This window comes from Phocoena sinus, chromosome 12 (assembly GCF_008692025.1).
Source record: "Phocoena sinus isolate mPhoSin1 chromosome 12, mPhoSin1.pri, whole genome shotgun sequence".
Classification (NCBI taxonomy): Eukaryota; Metazoa; Chordata; class Mammalia; order Artiodactyla; family Phocoenidae; genus Phocoena; species Phocoena sinus.
Window position 1 is genome coordinate 39,678,734 of NC_045774.1, and position 23,214 is coordinate 39,701,947.

The window sequence follows — 23,214 nt, forward strand, 5'->3', positions numbered from 1 at the left end:
TTATATCGATTATGCATTGAAATGAAAATATGGTGGTTGTATTGGCTTAAATAGATCTTAGTAAAATTATTTTTACCTGATTCTTTTTACTTTTTTAATATGGCTACTAGAAAGTTTTAAATGATCTACTTGGCTCACATTATCTTTCTGCTGGACAGCACGGGTTAGAATATGAATCCCTGGATAATATATCTCTGTGATTTCATGTATTCCTGCCTTATTCTGAAGCTTTTTGATACAGCTCCTTTTTCATTTGAATTTCTTATCTCTACACAGTCTGCTATTTCACACGTCCACACTGTAGGCTCTGGGAACCCTCTTAAACTTACTTTCTTGTATTCAGTAAGCATGCATTGAATGGCTATTTGGTGTCAGGTATTCTATCAGATATTCTACCAAGCAACCTTGGGACCGGAGCATGTTCTGAAAACCACAGGTACATCCCTGTGACTCAAGATGAGTGTGAAATAATGAGATACAAGGCACCCAAGGCAGAGGAGTGCCATCATGAAACGCCTTGTGTGCCACACGATGGAGTTCAGCTTTTATACAGACAGTGGTGGGGTCACTGAGGGGTTTGAAATAATAGAGTGACAATAATCGGGTTTACTTTTTTAGAAAGATTAGGTTATAACAGGACAAGAAAAGAATTAAACAGCTGCCATAACAATAAAAAAATATTTTGAAGGCTTGAACTGAAGCCCCGGCAATGAGGATAGCTGAATTCAGATTTGAGAGTCACATAAAATGTAGAATTTGTACAACACACTAACAATTTAGATATGGATAGCAAGGGAATGAGGTAGGTCAGGGATGAGAACTTGCCTAAAAATTCTGGTTTGGAAGGTAATGGTGCCCTTTACCAAAACTCAGAATGTGGAGACTGTAGAAACTGACAAATTTCAAGTCTAATCCCTTGAATCTGGTCTTAGAAGATTTCCAAGTGAAACCATGTGGTAGCAAGGGATGGAGGAGTATGGTACATAGGATTGAAATCTGGTTTAGAGATATAAGTGGTATCAAAAGATGGGAGTTGAAAAAATAATCGTAGGATAGAATGGAAATTAATAACACAAGCTGTGAATCTTTTTTCTGTGAAAAATTAAAAATAAAATATTGAAGTTTCTACATCTAAATATATATACACAAGAAAAAGTCCATATCCTGAAATGTTAAATGATTGCTTCCGAGACATGGAGTTATGATTGATTTTTCTTTTATTGTTTTGGCTTGGTGTCATTTTTATAAATTGTCTATAATGGACATGGGTTACTTGTGATGCTTTTCAAGTATTGTGTTTTAATTGCAAAAGAAATAAGATTAGTAAGTATATTAAGTCAGGCATCTTCAGACAATACCGAAGTGCTTGCAGTTAAAAGAAAGCCTTTTCCTTCAACTACCTCCAATACCACACCCATCACAGAATCTGTGTTGCAAGTTTAGCTTGTATCCTTCAAGCACTTTTCCAGTTCATTTACAAATATATGAGAGAAAGAGAAACATTTTTTATTCACTTGTTATGTTTTCATTTTGCTTCATCATAAATAGTTCCCAAGCCCTATCCTCTCCTTTATCTGTATTCTCTACTTAGACGATTGCTCTTTGTCCTCTGGTTTTAAATGCTGGTCTATATGGCTGGTGACACCTAGTTTTACATGCCCAAGCCACGACCTTTACCGAGCGCGCCAGACTCATTCACAGTGCTTGCCCATTTGATATTGAAAACTGGCGAGAACACAGTAAGCACTTTGAACTAAATATATCCATAACAGAATCCTTGACGCCTGTTCTTTCCTGGGGCCACAACCCCAAACTGCTCTTCCTGACCTCAGTAAAAGGTATTTGCTTTCATTCATCCCGGCTAGAGCCAAAATTCAAGAAATTGTCCTCAATTTCTCAACTTCACATCCAATGCATCAGCAGAAACTGTTGGCTCTACTTCTAAAACGTGTTCTGTATCCATCCACTTTTTTCCATCTCCACTGCCATCACCCTCATCTAAACTATCATGTTCACTTGTCTGTTTACCTCATTCTACTTCTCTTCCACGCATGTGTTCTTAGAGAGAAAATGGTTTCCACGCAAAGAAATGATTTGTAAAAATGTGCATCAGATCCTCTTACTCCTTAATTTAAAACATCCAGTGGTTTATCATTTCTTTTCAAAACACTAAGACTCCCTACCATGACCTATAAATCCCTCCATGACACATACCTTGATCTACATCGTTCTGGCCACACTGCCTTTCCCTCCGTTCCTAAAACAATAACAATTCATTCTGGGCACAGAACCTCTGCATTGCTATTCCTTCTATCTGAAAACTCTTACTCCAAATATAAGTAACCCTGACTCCTTCTCAACTTCAAGTCTAAACCCTAGTGTTGCTTTCTCAGGGAGTTCTTCCCTGGCCCTGTGCTCCCTTATTATGTATGACTTTATACATGTAAAAATCAACTAAGAAGAATGCTGGGATTTTTATTATACAATCATTACATGACTTTACCCACTTGGGGTTTTGTCACATATCATTACCACCAGAGAATGCTCATTTATTTATTTGGGGATCAGGACCAGATATCTAACCACACTACAATTTATGAAGGAAAAAAAAGAGAATCTTTTCTTAGTCTATTAACTAATCTGGTCTTACTCATCAGCCTGTCCCCAATTCCGTCAGCTAGTGGCAAGAAAAAATGAAAAAGAAATTAAATAAATTATATTCCATTTTGAAACTTAATTTAATCCAGTTGTTTAAATAGTCTCTTTAGGTTTGGTTTGTTCTAATTATTCTATCTTTTACATGTATCTCCTCAACTCTTTAATTTCCTCAAGTAGGAGAAAGGGAGGGATTTAGATCTTCTCAAAACAGCATGGAAAGGGAAATCTCTGGCCTCATGCTAGTTCTTGGGTAACTCAACCATGTTTAGTGAATGACTGTTATAATCTCAGCATTGTTCTTAATTGATTATGTGCATTGCTTAATATAATCCTTGCAATAACACTATAAGGTAAATACTTGCATCATCCTGGTTTTATAGTCGAAGGAACTGAGACAGAGAGAAACGATGTTATTTGTGCAATGTTACTACACTGTAAATGGCAGAGCCAGGAATTGTCCCCAGGCAGTCTTCTCTATAACCCATGCCTTTTGCCACCATCCTATGCTGCTTTGTTAGTGAACTGCCTGGATCCCGTGAACTATGGTTGGCTCCATCCGATTCTTGTGCTTTTTGCTGTCCTATTTTTGATATTATACTTACTGAACTTGTGGTTGAGTCTGCTTGGCTTGACTAGGTGCTGGGCTGTCAACTCAGCATTCACATTGCACAAGACCTGAGGGAGGTTCCGGAGCAGAACAAAAACACTGTCTCAGCCTGCCTATGCCACTCCACCTACTCACCCAGTGTGAGCCAGTCCACACTTTTTTGTGGCCACTCTATTCATTGGGCTCCTCCTAGACTCCTAGTGGGGAGGTGGGGTCAGAGCCCTTATGCCCTTCTCCATTAAAAGCCCATAAGGGTCAGAGCCCTTATGCCCTTCTCCATTAAAAGCCTCACTCCCTTTTTCCTATCCCATCTTTTCTTTCTCTTTTTCTGCCCCTAAGCTACTGGGTCAAGGGTGTGGGCTGACTGCCTACTTTGTGACACAGACTTTCACTACTACATGTCTTCCATCTTCTTAAAGTAGCGTTTGTCATCACCCCTTTTCCATGGGCTACACCAACAGAATCACTGTGATAGAACATGTTTGATGGGGGAGAGGGATAAAAACACATTGGTTTAATACTTGTCAAATATTTTCCATACCTCTCTTGTATGGCTCCCCCAATAGAACACAGGTTAACAGCAGTAGAGGCTTCAGCTCCTTGTCTGTAGATCAGCTTGCTGATTTCTAAACCTCAGTTGTCTACTTCCTTAAAACATATGGTCTATTTGTCATGCATATGACCCTAGTAAAGGCCTGTGCAATGCTTAGAGGAATAAAATACATTGTAAAATCTTTCATCCATCAAATGTCTGTCATACTGCCAGGCCAGGTGGAGTAATAATTGTGCTTGCATGTATCAGCAAATAGCAGTGCTATTAGATGAAACTACTTCAAGTAATTAACTTACTCATAGCTTTCTTTTTGTTTTTGGACAGAAAGAAGCTAAAAAGGCTGAAGTCATGAAGAGTAGGAAAGAATGAGGTAAGTACAAAAGGTCACCTTAGCATCATGCTGTCTGTTTAAATATTGAAAAGACAAAGTCAGCATGACTATACACAGACACATGCAACCAATCACTAAAAAAGAACTGCAGTTACTGGGTGAGTATAGGAATGAGTAACTTTGGTATATACACTTATATAAAAAAAGACAAATCAATATATACTAAACAGTCAGAACTTACCCATTGTGTTAATTTCCTGTGGCTGCTACAAAAAATTACCACAACCTTTATGACTTAAAATAACACAAATTTACTCTCTCACAGTTCTAGAGTCTAGAAGTCCAAAATCAAGGTGTGGGCAGGATTATGCTCCTTCCAGAGGTTTGGGGGAAATCTGTTTCTTGAGTCTTCTAGCTCCTGGTGGCTGCCAGCATTCGTTAGCATTCTTTGGCTTTTGGCTACAACCCTCCAATCTCTGCTTCTGCCTTCACATCATCTTCTCCGTGTGTCAAATCTCCCTCTCCCTCTCTCCTATAAGGGTACATATGATGGCATTTAGAGCCCACCCAGAAAATCTAAAATAATCTCCCAGGCCAGGAAAGGAGAGGACACAGATAAGGAGAAAAGAAATATCTGATTTTCTGGCAATATATCCACCAGGCTCAAATGAAATGGTCTTTAGAACTTTTTAGATTTCTATGGCCAAGGAAATCCTGGTCTTCAATTGTCCTAGCTCTATCATAAATGTGCTTACCACTACTCTTTCCCTAGATTTCTCAAATTCACCTTTCATCATTTTTATGCTCACTTGAAATTAATCTCCTGGGGATTTTGACCATTATAAATTAATATTTACCAAACTATGCAATGATATAAGTACCTACTATCACAAAGCAAATGAGGCATAATTAATACATAATCAAAAAAAAGGAGCATGAAACTGATCATTTATTTTCATGAATCCTCCAATTGTGCCCCACTCCTACCCCACGTTCCACCCCAATCCCCAAGTAAAATGTAGATGGGTAAAGGAAAAAAATAACTATGCATGTGTGACTTTGGTATTGCAGATTCCAAGGAAAGTTTAGAACTACTTTTGAAAAAGTAAGAAACACAAAAGCTCTCCTAACAAATAGACGGTTTAATAATAAAATTGAACTAATTATTTTAATCCTCTGGGTACTTTTTTTAAAGTTTCTTTTCATATAACTTGTATTAGTTATCATATCGGAACAAAGCCTCCTTCTATTTCGTTGTTCTAACCTTCATGACATGTGGCTTCCATCTTGTGCAATGGATGGCCCACACCCTCCTTCCCATTACTGGAACAGGCAAAGGGAGTAAGGGGAGGACATCCCTTCAAGGGAAAATCCAGGGAGCATACACTCTTTCTGCTCGAAAATCCAGAACCAAATCATATAACCACAACTAGCTGCAAGAGAAGCTAAAAAATATACTCTTTATTTCGGATGGCCTTGCAAGAGTTAAAATTCCATTACCATGGATAAGGAGAACACAAATTGGGGATCAATTAGCTCTCTCTTTCACGGCCCACCCTTTTGCCTAGCCAAATATCTTTGGTACTCTTCTCATGTAGAGAGCACATTCAAACCCTCTCCAAGTCTCATTCAGCATCTGACAACCTGCTAAAATAAGAGACAAGTTATGTGCCCCCCCATACTAAATTTACAATGATGGAATAGGCAGAATAACTGTCATCAAGCCTATAATTTTAAACAAGGAAAAATAGGAAACACTGAACATTTATCTGTTCAGTCTCTCCATAGAGATTATCAAGGGCTATTGGTAAGAAATGCAAAGATTACCTGCGTTAGATTAAGTTCCTTATATAGCCTGTCTGACTGCCCTGATTCTTCTCTCTGTGAGGAGACTATGGCTTTGCCCACTGGGAAGTTTAGTCTAGTGTCCTCTGTGGCCACTTCTGAAGTACGTTTGAGAGCTGCCCTGCTTTTGCGGTCTGATTTCTTCTGGTACAGAATGATCTGATTTAGAGCTTGACTAATAACATCTTTGTGAGCTTAGCTTGTAGATTCTTTGAAAATACAAAGTCCTCAAAAACTTAATGGTTTTCAATGTTTTTGCTCCTACTCAATTTCATTTGAAAGTAATCATGACCAAAGTTTTGGACATAATTTTAAAACATGAAATCACTGTTTTTTAAAATTTACTGGTTTCTGTATTCTATTAGTGCTATCCTACCCCACCTCCTCAACATAATGGATACTATGTAGAGGCTGCTTGGAACATTCACCTTGGAAAAGAAAGCAATGTCCTTAATCTGACATTTACCCCTTGGCTGGTTCTCAATATCTAGAAGATACTGTGAGGCCCCAGATCACCAGCATAAACATTACCCATCCATGAAGCTGACAATCGAAGAGGTATTGAGGAAGGCATGATATAGAGGTGATACCTTGAAAGGTGAACAGAAATTAGATGAAGATATGAGGGAAAAGTGATTCAGTTAGAGGAAACAGGAGTAAAGGCCGCAAAGGTAAGAGAAATGTGGTGAATGAAAAGAAACACTGACAAACAGACTGAGACTGGGAATAAAACTGGACATGTAGCAGAAGCCAGATGATGGAAAATTTATAGACTAAGTCAAAAGGAGCTATTTTATGGTTTGAATAGGGTGGTGGTCCATTCTACTAACTGTGCAGAATGGATATAAGAAACAAAAATTTTGAGACTGAACCACCATTTAGAAGGTTATTATTGTAATCCAGACAAGAGATGATGAGAAAATGATAAAAGGGTCAAGAAATATTTAACAAATAAATTCTGTAGGACCTGGTGGTGGTTTGGATGTAATAGTGTGAGAGAAAGGGAGAAGGCAAAGCCCAGGGATCACATGAAGAGGAGCAAAAGGAGACTGATTCTGTTGAGAGGTATTGAGATGAAAGTCTTATGAATCCCAGGTGTAAATGTTCAGAAGAGGTAAATACAAGATACTTTTTCTGAGGAGACAACTATGCTGGAGAAACCTATTAAGGAGTTTCTAGCGAACAGGCAATAGTTAAAATTTTGAAACCAGATGAATATCTCTCAGATAGGGTACATACTGTAAGAAGGAAATCTGAGGATCCTCAAAATTTTAAAGGAAGGCAGAAAATAAATAAGCCCCTCAAGAAACCAGGAAGGAAAGTCCGAGAAGTAAGATGAGAATCAAGGGAGTGGTATAAAGGAATTTCTCCCGGGGTGGGGAAAGAGGCCGGATTGCAGTAGGTTGAAGAGTAAATGGGGAAAATGATGAAAGAGTAGGAAAATGCTGTTATGATGTTTACAGTGGAAAAAAAGTAGAAAGACAGGGCAATAACTAGAGGGGGAAACAGGGTCAAGATAGAACTTCTTTTAAGGATAGGAGACGTTTGTTTATAATATAGGCCAAAGGCAAAGGTGAGGAGAAGTGTGTTGAAGGTGTTGGAGAGGAGGGAAAATGGATGAAGTGAGGTCCCATTCCAAGAAGAGAGGAAATCATGAGCATGGTGGAGAGACTGACCTTGATCACGAGGGAGGGCTGGTCCTCTAAGACTGGAAGATGTGCATGCAAATCAATGTATCAGAATTGGGAAAAAGAAAGTTGAAGGATGTTATAATTAGTGAACTTAATTTTGCAGCTGAGTGTAAAGGAGTTGTGAGTGAGTGAGGTTTGGAATCTGCTGCTCTTCTCTGCACTTACACAAGACTTAGATCAAGCCCAAAGAAATGGGGATTAAATGTTCTGGGAGCAGGCAGGAATACAAAAGAGTGAGCAAGATAAAACCTAAGAAGTTGATCCCAGTGGACCCCACTGTGGGGGTTAGATCGTGGTCACTTACGTCTCTAGGAGGTGCTGCCTAATCTTCCCTTGGCGTCTGCCATTACCGCCTGCTCTTACAGAAAGGAGGTCTTTGAATTCCCATTCAATCCACAATCAGTCCACAATATTCAGCAGGGGCAACCTGGACATAGTTATTTTTGAAAATTGGACTTTAAAGATAAATAGGATTTGACCAAATTTGTGCTAATTTTAAAATAATACTTCTTTGATAGTTGATCAAACATCCTGCACATTTGAACCGTCATTCCCAATAACCATTCCGTGATGGGTGTGTTCTCATTTTCTCATACTTAATTTACCTGAGCTTGGTCAAATATAAGCCAGTAGTAGTACCATCTGAAAACCAAAAATATAAGGGGAAAGAGGGAGAATGAGAAAAAAAAGACAGAGAGAAGAAACAGAAAGGAATGTTATGAAAATAAAAATTAACATATGAGCTGAACTTGCAGAATCAAAAGTATTTCACCTTGGAAAGAAAACTTTCTGAGTAGCTCTCCACAATTGCTGGTGTGGGCAAGAGTTTCAGAGTTTATGCCAAGGCTTTTTGGAACCCATACCTAAATGTTCTCTTCTTCCTCATTCTTCTTTTAAAACCGCTTCATAATCTGAGTCTTTTGAGATCTGTAATGAGAGGGGGAACAAATCAAATTTTAGGAGATTCTGGCACATGAGCGTTTGTGAAAATAAATGTTACAGAATTTCATTTCTTATTAGAAACACCTGCAGCTAATTCTGTGACCTGAAGATTTTGACTAAGGCTATAGTGCTGAGTTGCTCTCATATAGATACCTAAAGAAAGTGTAGCATCTTTGTTTTAAAGCACTAGTTGTACTTTCTTAAGTTTAGTGGTTGGTCTGATTATCCATAGCCCATTTAACTGATGTTCATTCTTGATCTTATCCCTCTCCTCAAGAAAATTCCACAAGATACTATCAATCAATGCAGAGTTCCGAAAATTTGTTAAGTATGTCACTGTTCTCTTTTATCAGTGTCTTTATTTTAATCTTTTCTTACTCTGATCAACAATATAACATCAGTTCAAACTTCAGATCAACACAAATCCAATTTCATCATTCTTACATTTTATCTTTGTCCTCTTTGCCGAGGGATAACTTCTGCCCTATATAAGACAGGGTAAGTACATCACCACGTATACAAGTACTCCCTCCACACCTACACACTCCCCTACACACACACACACACTCATGTACACACAAACACAAACACCAGACTCCTACAGAAGGAAGAGAAAGCCTGAAACAAACAAACTTCTGTGACAAATGTCCCAAACCGGACCAAAAATAGCCCTTCTGCACAAAAACCATCAATTCAATGCAAAAAAACTTACCATATGGTTACTGTCAGGTCTGCAAGTGCATAAAAGAAGACTCTGTTTTTATACTTGGATTTATTTTTCTTTCACCAAACATGTTGGGTTTATTCCACTGTGTGTATTGTGTCTAGAAAAGGCATATTTGGTCCTCCTTGTTCAGATAGTATTAGATCTCTATCGAAGCACTAGCATTAGTTTGTACTTGTCACTCCCAAATGTAATTAGCTGCATTCACTCTTTTTTATGATTGAGTCTCAGATTCTGATGAAGTCCTGTTCTGAAATAGCCTTTCTTACTGTTTCATGCAAACTAAGGCCATAATAATTTTACCTCACTTTACCACAGCTTCCCACACAGAACCCCAGTACCAGAAAAACGGCAATAACAACTCCAGAAAGGAGTGAGGCCCTGAGCAGTGCCCAAGAATCATCCTCAGTGGCCTTGTTTGAAGATGTTCATGATGTAAATCCTGGTCTACACTGCCAGGTTTCCCAACTCCTGGAGTGTGAAGCTCTGACTGAGAGCTTCACTCACACACAAGCCCAGCACAGCTGCTTTTATTTCCCTAATAATGAAAAGAGCAGAAATACATCTGTTTTCATGCTTCGCTGTTGACAGCTCACCAAAAAAATGTGCATTCAACAGTTTTTATCCAAATAGACAGAGACATGTTGGGTCCAAAACACAGAGAGTTTATACGATGTTTTGGTTTTAAATTTGTGCAAGAAATTCAATTTTTACATTTTATGTCACGCCTCTAACAAATCTCTCTTCATATTCTGACAATATTCTTAGTGAGGTTCCAGACTGTTTCCTGCAGTGTCACTGCTGTGTGTTGAAACTCATTCCTACTTTTCATAAAGTATATTTTGAGATAGTTATTTGACAGAAATGAATTATGCAAAGAAGTTCAGTCTTCAAAGCAGGGAATGGTAAAAGGTATAAACACACTATAATGCACATATGATGTAACAGAGTCATGTGAGCAAAGAGTTAATTCTTTATTGTTATCTGATCGTTCTTTAGATTCTCTCCCCCTAAAAAACCCAGCCTGAAAGGAAAATGTTATTTCTCTTTGATAAAATTTGTGTATAAAAAAATGTTCAGTTTAACAGATTCATATTTTTCATAGTCTTGGGATGACAAAACGTGCAGTGTGATTTTACCACTCATGAAGCAGAGAGGGGGCGAGGGGAAATAAGGTGTACAGAATGTGAAATTGTATGTCCCTCAAAGGAAAAACATTTTCAGACATGTCTTTTGAGGATGCCCCGTGTAGATGAGTAGCTACAGTCTATGATCAACGTGAATTTCCAAACCCACATGTACTGACTTGAACACGTTGAGATCAACTTCAGTTATGAAGCCTATATTCTTTGGACAGGCATTTATCAGCTAAGGAACCAACAATAAGTAGTCACTGTCCTTTTATAATTGCCTGTTTTTTTTAAAAAAAAACTATACTAAATCATTGTGAAACTATTTGCCGTGTATTCACACAATGTACTGTACTCTGTACAGAATGCACAGATGATACCCTGTTCTCCAGGTGTTTAAAATCTAAATTAAAAAAAAAGAAATGCAGTCAATCCACAGGTTTAGAATGGAAAGAGTATAGAAAGAAAGAAGTAATATAAGGGCCAACTTCCCCAGTTGTAAAGTAGGTGTGAGTGAGAGACCAGCAGTTAGATTTTTTGCTGTTCTTGATCTTAGAAAAATAGGCATTTTCCAGGAAAGGGAAAAACTAGAAACGGGAGAAGAAAGTGGCAAGCAATAGTACCTTTTCAGTTTTTTTATTTCCCAGCTTGCTTCTTCCTTGCCTATTTACCTTTAAGTATTCTTTACTGTGCAGAACGCTGTTCTCTGCAGCTTCTTTCTGTAGTTTTGCTCAGACCAAGACTCCAAAATTGCAGTCTGCTAAACATTGTTCTCTGTGATGATTCATCATTTACAGAGAAGAAGGGGTCTGTTAGAAAGGATTCTGTGCTAAGAAACAAGGGACCTGAATTCTAATGCTAACTCTTCCGTCAGTTGGGAATTCATTTTGGCCAAGTCCACTAAACTGCCCCATGACTCAATTTAACTCATTGATAAAATGAGCATAATAATATTTGCATTGTCTTACAAAAATGTTGAAAGTAAAGAGCATTTGCACATTACATGTGTTCTATATTATTATTCTTAGTAAACCTGCCAAAAATTAATTCTAAATTTAAAACTAAAAGCCACAAATGAATTTTTCATTTACTCGGTCATATGGAATTTTGAAGCACGATGAAAAGATCTCAAAGTGGCCCTAGGAAATAAGTGGTAAAACAAACCAGCTTTGCCAAATACTGGGAGTTATAACAACTTCACCCTGCCTCCAGGCATACTGGTCTTCTTCCAGTTCTCATGCATAGCTTTTTATCTAATCAATGAATTTGCTGATTTAAATACAGGTCTAGGAAAAACAGTTGTGAGTAGCTATTTTATGGTTCTTGCTTCCCTCTCCAACCATATCTCACAGTATTTCCCCTCCCTCACTGTGCTCCAGCCATAACGAGCTCCTGTTGATATCAAGCCTTTGTCATGGTGTCAGTAGTCCAAAGCACTACTGACACCCTCATCCCGTATCTTCATCTGGCCAACTCATTCTCATGCCTCAGATCTCTGCTCACACATTACCTTCACAAGGAGCCTTTCACAACCATACTCTCTCCATATAAAGATGCTCACCCATTATTCCCTATCACATCATTCTCACAGCACTTACCACTTTTATCTCATTCGTCTAGTTTATTCCTCTCTTTCCCTCATGCCTGTGCCTAATCTATCAGCTAGTCACTTCCATCTCCAAAATGCACTCAGTAAATGTTCATTAGTTTCCATCTCGGCTGTCATTATGCTGTCTAGTTATCAACATCACTGCTTTAGACCACCACAATACCCTCTAATTGGAGGACCTGTTTCCACATCTGTCCCCACATATTCAATTTTTTTATAATAGTCATAATAATCTTTTTTTAAAAATTGAAGTCATATTCTTCATGTACCTATTTAAAAGCCTCCAATGTTTTCCCCATCACTTAGAAGAAGATCAAAACTCCTTACCATGGCCTGCAAGACCGGCCCACTGCTCTAACTTCACCATCTACCTTCCCTCCTCACGCTGCACAGCCATACTTCTGTTGGCTTTCTTCCTGTTTCATCAGAGCATTCACTTGTTGCCTGTGCTTGAGCATGTGTCTCTCTGACCTTGACATGACTGATTTGCTCTCACCATTCAAGTTTTATCTCAAATACCACCTGCTAGACATGCCCTTCTTGACCGTCCTCCACTCTGTCACTTTCCATCACATTACTGTGTGTTATTTTCTCCATAGCACCTGTCACTATCTGAAATAATACTATTTGTTGACTTATAAATGTTCCATCTCTCCCACTGATATGTTAGATAATTGACAGCAGGGACATTCTTTGTCTTACTGTGATTTCCTTAGTCTTAAAATAGGATTTATCAAAATAGTAGATGCTTAATTCAAATATTAGTTAAATTAATAAATGGTTTATTGCCTGTCTTACTCACAAAAATGTAACTTCCACGAGGGAAGCAACTTGCCTATCACATATGTTGCTGTAATCTTATTACCCAGCCCAGTGCTTGATGAGTACTCATTAGTTATGTTTTAGATATTTTTTGAATGCAAGAGAAATAAATGACTGAATCTGAAGAAAATAATAAATGTAAGCATTTCTAGGCTCTAATTCAAAATTTATTTGTAATGGATAGTGTGGTAGCAGAAGTTAGAAATGCTAATATCTTTTGGCAGCCTGTACAAAGGGCAGGTAGACAAGAATTTCCTTCAAAAGATGTGATTGGGCCAGTAAGTGTAGATTCTCATTTCAGACCAAAGTACTCTCTTAGCTGTTAGGATCTTAGCTGCTAGGATCATTGCCTACTGATGGCTCACAGGTAAGTCCCTCCCCAGGGTTTTCCCCCCAACCCCTGAGAGCTGCCTCACCCAGAGTGATGGTGCTCACATCCAGTGACTGTTAGATACTGGGGTATAAAGGCACAAACACCTTTGCCTCATCTAGAGATTGTCTGAGAGCCTCTGTATAAACTGCATCACATATTAAGTACCCCTCTTCCCAGTCTTGCTTCCCTCTTTCCTCTGGAGGTATTGTTCCTGTACTTAAATTTCTATTAGAGCCTATTCCCTAGGACATCCATCTAAGAGAGTTGGCTTTAGGAATAAGTTCTAAAATGGGATTTTGGAGTTGAATCAACCTTTATCCAGCAGTCATGAGGCTCTATCACTGATAATAGGTGGAGTTCAGAGAGACTCTGGCATGCTGCCTCCATGCAATTGGGATGGGATAAGTGCAAGGAAATACGCTGATAATGGAAATATCTCAGGTGTTCGAGAGGTTTGGGAGAAGTCATAAGTATAAGGAATATGGAATCAGATGGTTGTTGCCAGAAGCTACTGAGACCTTAAAGAAAGTAATTAAAATGTCGTGAGCAATTAATTACCAATTCAAGTGAAATGTGAAAGCCAGAGACCTTGACAGCATATACAGAGACTCACTTCTGTAGCCAAAAGCACAAAAAGCTGAGAATCAGACCCAGGCCTTACACAAGGGTGTTGTAGAGAAGGAGGAGTTTTCAACCCTCTCCTGCAGGGACCTGATTGGGAAGGAGTAGGACTCTGAAACTTACAATGGGGACATCAGGGTCAATGTACTTGAAGAAATCCACTATTCCCTGTTAAAGGTAAGCACTTAAAAGTGATGTTGAGGACTCTGCCTTACAACACAGCAAGAAAGAGCTGTTCCAAGATGCAGGAAGCTTATTTACAAAGCAAAACAGATCTAGGCACTGCAGGAGGGTACTGCAGTGAGTGCCTTGGTGCACTACCTATGCCCCATTAAGGGTCAATGCTCTCATCCCCCAGTTGCTGATGGTGTAGTCTGCTGCTGCTCTCAGCAGAGTCCTCTCAAGGGATTGCTCTCTGCTGAAAGGAGTTGCCTCTGTGAGATTATACCTCTTTCCAAGGAAAGCCTGCATGCAGTGACTAGTTGATGCAGGGGTACAAAGACCTAGCCCTCCTGCCTCAATATGGAACATCTGTGAAGTGCAGTCCCATTTCCAGAGCTCTTTGAGGGTTGGCTGAGGCCTCTGCTGCAACTGCACTGCAGTTCTTCAGCTTCTCTTTGTGCCCAGTCCTACCTTCTTACTTTTCAAAGTGCTGTTAAGAAGAGAACTCAACAATGGACCATCTCATACTAATTTTCATTAAGAATCTGTTTTTAAGAGAACCTCACCTGTGCAGTTATTAAACTAAGGTTAATTTATGACATATGGTTTGACTTTGAGTTATTAATGGTTTTGACTACAATTCCAATGTGTGTTTGTTTGTTTTTGTTTTTTCACTACACCACCAAACAATTCTCTGACACCAGTTTGTGTCCTAGAATTCAACTCAATTCTGACACTATCACCCTGGCGACTATGTCAGATTCCACAGGTTAAGGACTCAATCCCACAAGACCACCACTCCCCTCCTTCAAAGGGCAATCAAGACCAGATTATCACCTGTGCTTCTGACTGAACTGCTGTAGATCTGAAGTTCCAACAACCCCTCCTTCAGTTAGATTAATTTGCTAGAGTGACTCGCAGAACTCAGAGGAACATTGTACTTAACTAGATCACCGGTTTATTATAAAAGACTATAACATAGGGACTGCCAGATGGAAGAGATGCTTATGGCAAGGTATGGGAAAATAGAAGAAGAAAATGGAGCTTCCATGTTCTCTTTGGGCACTCTACTCTCCCTACATCTGCATGTGTTCACCAATCCAGAAGCTCTGTGAACCCCACCCTTTTGGAGGCCTCATTACATAGGCATGATTGATTACCCATTGGCCTTTGGCTCTCAATTCAACCTCCAGCCCTTATCTGCTCCCTGGTGGTCAGGGGGAGGGAACTAAAAGTTCCAGTCCTCCAATCACATGGTTGTTTCCCCTACCAACTAGGCCCCATCCTTATGTGTGGTCCAAGTCATGTCATTTACATAACAAAATATGCCTTTGTTTCTCTCATCACTTAAGAAATTCCAAGAGTTTTAGTAGCTCTGCAACATAAATGGGGACAACCAAATATATATTTCTTATTATAAATCACATTACAGTTATTGTGATTGTCATTACTTTTTACATGAGAATACCATAAGTAAAGCATTGATGTTGTACAGGAATAAGCAAAACATGGAGGTACCATTTTGAGAAGGTCATCCTTTTTCACTTTAGGGAAGAAATAGCATGGTGAAATATAGCTAGATAATACAGCTAGGTAAGTGGAAGATGCATAAAACAATAGACCATCAAATAGGTAATGTAGACACTAAATTTATATCATGTACACCATATCACTCAGTGTTTCACAGAAAGTGTGTTCTCATATGGATGAGAATCTGAATATAAGCAAAAATGTCTCCAAGAAGACACACAGAATTTCATAAAATACAAGCATTCAAATTATAAACTGTATTTGGAGAAAAAACTTTAAGGATCTGCTCAAAGCTTTTTTCTTATTTGAACCCTAATTGTAACAGCCTTGATTTTCTGGTTTGAGTCCAGCTATGCATTAAAAATTATAAGTTAGGTGTATGTGTGTCATTACGGCTTGTTAGAGTAATAGGAGAATGGATGAGAAACGATTATTTTGGGAAGAGAAAGAGCTATAGAAGTTGGGGGCAGACCAGTAGTAAGCAAGACAGTCTCTGAATAGGAAAATATGGGTTCAAAGTGTGGCTCTCTATTTCTTTTTTGTGGAAATTATTTCGCTAGGTCTCCTTATTTTTAAAAAATCTGGATAAATGTGGTTGGCAGAATAATTGTAAGCAGATAGGTTAGGGGTTCCCTAGAGAAAGAGAATGAGGAATGGCTTTCTTGACTTAATAGAAGTTATTCTGGCCAAAGTCATTTTGTGATCTAAGCCTGGCCACAATGCTTGCCTTTGAACAGGTCTCAGTAATAATGATCTTATGGGGAACAAAAGAACAAACTGTTATCAGGCAAGAGAAGGAAAAATAACAAAGACAATAAATCAGCTGTAAAGACTCCCAGTTCTGTTTCAGTGGTAAAGATAAGCCTGAATCATTTTCTTGAGCTGTTTCGCAGAATTAAACCCACCTTGGGCAATCAACCACCAGATCAACTAGAATCTAAGTATTGATGATGTTGACCTTTTCTGACCCTCAGTGACTTCAATCAACTAAAGCTTAGACTGTGTTGACCTGTGCCCCAATTCTATGCTGAATTCCCCTCTGCTCAAGCCCCTTCATGAATACACATGTGCCCTTAGCTTAAAACTTCCCCAATTTTGCTGTTTGGGGAGACACTGCTTTGTGAAATATCCTCAGTGTCTTCCTTACTCAAAGCAGTAATAAACTCTTCCTTTTCCCAATCTTTGGCTTTGTTGTGTCTTTTGACTCAACACCCACCAAGAGGCGAACCCAGTTTTCAGGTAACATTTTCACTAGTGATTCCAAAACTGTCGGAGGGCAGGTGCTGGGCTTCTGTGAATTTTTCACAGATCTATGGATAAATGAGTAGATGAAGACCGTAATTATTTTTTCTTTAATCTAGGTTTATTCCATTTAGAAAACTGATATTATTCTGGGATTATGTTGTTCCCATTTCTTAGTATTCAAAACCTTCTTGAATAATATGATGAAGATGGTAGATGGTAGAAGTTTGTATTTTTAAAATGCTCTTATCTAGCAAAAAGAAGAAAAAAGTCAGCAGTCCAACGTCATTGTACTTAACTAGATCACCGGTTTTAACAAAACTTCTTTTGTTACTGAACACAAGTTTGTGTGCCCTATGAACAGTGAGGCCAAATAAACTGAACCATAGGAGTCTGAAGGAGAGAAAAGTTTATTGCAGGGCCAAGCAAGGAGAATGGGTGGCTTGTGCTCAAAAACCCCAAACTCCCTGATGGCTTTTAGGGAGAAGTTTTTATAAGCAAAATTTGAGGTGAGGGCTGCAGGGTGTGTGACTTTCTTCTGACTGGTTGGTGGTGAGGTAACAGGGCGGTGCTCCAAGAATCTTGTGCTCAGCCAGAAGTTACCATCCTCAACCTGGGTGGGGGCCTTAGTTCTGCAGAAGAACTCAACAGAATTGTTGTGTATATTCCTTGAGGAGGAACCAGGACCCTGCCTCAAGCCTGCACTCTTGTTTCTTGATTACTCCTCCTTTCTTTCTGCATTCTCTCCCTTCCTGGATTAGTAACTGTTTGAATCTACTTTTTGAAACTCAGGGAAGATCATGGAAGCTGAGTGAAGCCTATTTTCTACAAACAAGAAACAAAGGACACAAAAAGGATTTGTACCAGGGAGCCCCACGGGGTCCTGCTCAGTTTCACTTTGTTTTTAATTTTAGTGACCCATGAATCACACAAGTCTGGGAGCTGTTACTATAGTCCTATTTTGTTGGGTGGCAACTTCCTTGGGAGCTTCCCAGGTGTCATCTGAAACTGACCCTGTATGTGGAGAGCAGGGAGAGACCAAAGAAAGAGGTAGACCACTCTAGGTTGGTAGGTGGCAAGTTTAATAAGCAAGGGAGCTTAATTTACAAAGCTCATATTGAGCAGTCCAAGATAAATAGATCTAGCCCCCACTCACCAAATTTTAAAAGTTTAAACAGAGGCTTTAACTGGGTTAAGTCACATACACAATCCAGATGTTCTCACTGCCACATTACTATATCCTTGTGTAGCTTCTAGTACAAAGAAGGCAAGCAAGGACAGTGGAGGGAGTGAGCAGCTTCCAAATAACTGGCCCAGCTCACAGGTCAAACTGGCAGTCACATCTTCTTAATGACCTTCCCTAACACACTTCTCTATTTTGCAGGGGAAGACATTGAGGCCCCGAAGGGTGAAATATCTTCCTTATGATCTTCCAATTAATCAGTGGCAGCACCAAACCTAAAACCCAGGCATTTTTATTCTTTTATCAATGGTCGTTAACGTAAATTTTTGAAGAATAAAAAGTCTCATTTCCATCCAGAATTTTTGCTTTGCTTTTTCTTCCATCCAGAGTTTTTGAATATTTTAAAAAAAAATAGAGTATTAAAGAAGTTCCAATGTTTTTTAGCTTATCAAAACTATCATGCATATCTAAATTTATTCACATTTGAGCAGAGAATCTAATATAAAAATATTGCCTTTCCACTTGTGTTTACTTTAGAATTGATTCACCCTTTCAGAAATACCTAACCCATCATGCAATCCTGTTCTAATATATGATAGAAGCAAGTGACAACATATCAGCCCAGCAGGTGACAAGCGTTCACATCCCAGGAGAGTAAGTACTTAGAATTCTCAGTTGAATTTAAGTGGCTTTGGAAATGTTTGCAGAAGTTAGAAACTCTTTCTAGTATCTTTTGGCAGCCTATTGGAAGAGCAGGTAGCCAAGAATTTTACTTTGAAAGATATAATTGGGTCAGTAACTATGGGTGATTTTTGTTGCTAACGTTGTTTACAGTAAAGATAGGCAACATTTGTTTGGAGGTAGTGAAAAACACCTCTGCCCTGAGATAAACAGTTTGCATATCTGGGGAGATGACAAAAGGCAGCCTCCCCAGGGAACTGACACTGGCTTTTCTAGGTCTTGAGAAGTGACAGAGTTGTTTCCTTAGCTGCTAGGAAGCATATACTAGGTAGATTCTTGAATAAAACACAAGGATGTCATTTGAATCCCTAGGCATGCTACACTTAGATTGGTTTACTCCTGTTGTCTGAAAATGAAAGTTTTAATAATTGTATTCATAATGTCTTTGAACTCTGAGCATCTGCCTGAAACAGCTGTTTCTGATTAAAATTAAACCAAAATTTTTCACCAGTGGAGAATCTGCAGCAGATAAAAAGGAAAAATTGTGGGTATAATGGGGACAGTGCAAAAGCTTCAGCTTTGTTCTTCTCACTCCAGATTATGTGCCAGAAGCCCTTGCTCATTTTATTTGGAGAAATAGAAGGAGTTTAATGTTAAAAGTGGGAAATTTGGGCTTCCCTGGTGGTGCAATGGTTGAGAGTCTGTCTGCCGATGCAGGGGATACGGGTTCGTGCCCCGGTCCGGGAAGATCCCACATGCTGCGGAGCGGCTGGGCCCGTGAGCCATGGCCGCTGAGCCTGCGTGTCCGGAGCCTGTGCTCCGCAATGGGAGAGGCCACAACAAAAAAAAAAGTGGGAAGTCTTTGAAGATACAGGACCTCTTTACAGCCACAGTGCTAAGACTTCAACCAGTTCCCTAATAGAAAAAAGTATTTCAGTCTTCCACAACAACAAAAATCAACATGTAGTTGACTTTAAATGTTCTTAGAAGCATTTTTAAAATTATAATAACTGTGTTTGGGGAATTTATAATTCCTACTATTAATGGGAACTGTATGGTTAATTCTAAATTCATACTTTCTAGGCTAGGTGATAGTACCCGGTTATTCAATCACTACACTAATCTAGGTATTGCTATGAAGGTATTTTGTAGATATGGTTAACATTTATAGTCAACTGCCTTTAAGTAAAGGAGATTATTCTCCTTAATATGGGTGGGCCCATCCAATCAGCTGAAAGGCTTTAAAAGCAAATATTGAGGTTTCCGTGAAGAAGAAGAAATTCTACCTAAAGACTTCAGAATCAATTCCTGATGTTTCCAGCCTGCAGGCCTGTCTTATAAATTTTGAACTTGCTAGCCTCCACAATAGCAAAAGCCAATTCCTTGAAATAAATCTCTTTATATATATATATGTTGTCTACTTGTTCTGTTTCTTTGGAGAACACTGACTGCTACATCTTCTGAATAATAAAAACTTTTTATATGGATGAAAACAGCCCTAATATTTGCAAAATGCTTATCACTGTTCACATAAACCAGCAATTATTAAAAATTAAAACCCTCTCACCTATTTTCCCATCAGCATGATTTTTATTTCTACACCTCAATTCTTCATTGGTTACCCGACCCTCAGATATATTATTGCTTGATTAGTTATAATGAGAAGTCAAATATCAAAAATGGAGGCAATTCTCTTAAATTTTCTTCCAAAAAAAGTGATTATGCCTACTTTAAATAGGTGGAAAGAGGGGTCATGTATTAAACTCTTAAAACTATTACTTATCAATATTAAAGATATTTTAAAAACCTTCCTCTGCTCCATCCTTAGCTAGTTATTTGATAAAGGAGAGGAGAGAAGGGAAAAAGGGAGAGAGAGATTGAAAATAATTTGACGCTGTTTACTAGAACTGCAACAGACTATTACCTAATTTGGGAACTTGAGACAAAGAAAAAAGTGGACATTTTACTAGCTACCAGGGAATTATTCTACCATCAAGAACTTATAGGAAAAAAGATTAGATTATGGTACCTGCTCATCTAGTTCATATTACTGGAGATAAGATGAGTAAACTATGATCCCTATCATCAATTTTTTTTTTTGGCCGCATAGCATGGCTTGCAGGATGTTAGTTCCCCTGCCTGGGATTGAAGCCGCACCCTCGGCAGTGTAAACACAAGAGTCCTAACCACTAGACCACCAGGGAATTCCCTATCATCAATTTATTTACAGAGAAAAATGCTAGACACCAACTCACAGTGGCAAGGTCACCATTTCTCTATGACATTTATCTTTAACCTTGTATATCAATTCTGCTACTTCTATGTCTAAAGGATTGTGCAAAAAAAAAGAGGAAATAAATAGCAAATTTTATGACCTTAAGTAGCTTATTTTTTTTTGTTTTTTAGTTTATCCAAAATTTTAATTCGTTTAAAACACTAGTTCAGAGTCTGTTTCCTTCTTGAAATTCAGCTACTGTCAAGTAGAATTGCTAGTTTTTGTTTCTATTGTTTTTTGCCTTCAAAAAATAATGAGGTTTATTTCTGATAGCTTTTACAATTTTCTTGTGAAGATTATTTTTAATGTATGGTATTTTCAAGGGATAATAATATATGAATATCTTTGTGTCATACATTGCATGTAGAAGCCATTACTTCATAATCCAGAAAGTAAGCTAAAAAGGAATGCAAAGAGAAAGAAAATTTTTTACATTTTACATGTTTTTATGTTACTAATTAGCATCCTTTCATTTCAGCTTGAAGAATTCCTTTCAGCCTTTCTCATGAAGCAGGTCTAGTGGTGATGAACTCCTTCAGCTTTTGTTTGTTAGGGAAAGTCTTTATCTCACATTCACTGCTGAAGAATAACTTTGCTGGGGAAAGTATTCTTGGTTGGCAGTTGCCCTATGGGGGTTCCCTTGTATGAGAGAAATTTTTTCTCTTGCTGCTTTTAGAATCCTTTTAAGTAGCTTAAATATTAGAACACAAATGATCATTATGTTAGAGTTATTATTATGCATGGCACAAACTGCCAAACTTAGTAGCTTAAAATAATATAAATGTATTATCTTACAGTTGCTGCAGGAAAATGGGAGCAGCTTAAGTGGGTGGTTCCAGCTCAAGATCTCTCATGAGTTGTAGTCAAGTTGTCATCCTGGGCTACAGTCAACTGAAAGTTTGACTGGGGCTAAAAGATCCTCTTCCAAGATGGCTTTCTCTAACATGGATGTTGGCAGAAAGCCTTAGTTCCTCACTGCAGGAACCTCTCCATAGGGCTTCTTGAGTGTCCTCACAACATCAGCTGGTTTCTCCCACAGAGCATGATTCAAAAGAGCAAGAGGAAAGTTTCTTTCTTTTTTTTTTGGCCGTGTCACATGTCATGAGGGATCTTGGTTCCCAGACCAGTGATCAAACCCATGCCCCCTGCAGTGGAAGCATGGAGTTTTAACCACTGGACCAACAGGGAAGTACCAAGGGGAAAGTTTAAATGTATTTTGTGACCTAGCTTCAGAAGTCACTGTCTGTCACTTCCACAATATACAATTAGTTATCTGATTTAGCCCTATTCACTGCGGAAGGGTACAACTAAGATTATGAATAACAGGATGGAAGAATACTTGGGTCCATCTTTGATGCTGGCTACCACAGTCATTAAATAACAGGAACAAAAAGCACATTTTAAATCAACAAATACATATTCATAGAGTTAAAATGAACATATTAGTTCTGAAATGATAACAGCATAATCAGAATCAGACAGAATAAATCATGTAGGGTTTTCTGAAAGAGGTAAAGACTTTTTAGGTGGACTTTGAAAGACTGATTTTTGATGGACGGAGAACATTTAAAGTGAGTGCATATTCCAGTTAAATGTACATGGCTATTTTAGTAGCCATTTACCCTCTTACTAAAGGGTAGGTATTACTCCCTAAGAGAGCCTGATCACCTAGCATTAAATCAAAGTTTACAGCACCATTGTAAGAGTGGGTAAAACACAACTCAAAGTAATCTTCTATTAGGAAGCTGAGGCATTACTACCACAAATATCCAAATGTTTCTTTAAAATAGATGTTTTCTTTACATAGATGTAAAGAATAAAAAGCCACTGTAATGAGTAACAAAGTTAAGGAAATGTGCTTAGTTAAATGCACATTTTCCTTTTGTACATGTAAAAGTGTATGCTAACTATTAATATCAAACATACGTGCAAAATACATTTTTTAAAAGTTTCTCATTATATCATGTAAACTAAAATTAGTGAGTAGGCTTGAGTTAAAAATCAGGTTATCAATAGACTGTCCATCTTATCAATCTAAATTGTCTAATTTGCCAGATGCTGGTTAAATCATCTGAGCAACCTCTGCATTATAATTTGGCATCTCTTCTATTTGCTGTTCAGTAAACATAAATATTCTGTCTGCTTGGTAGTTTTAGTTTTCATTACAAGTTAGTCACTTAACTTTACAAATCAGTTTTCAGTAAGTTTGTTGTGAGTCAGTTTACAAGACTTGAT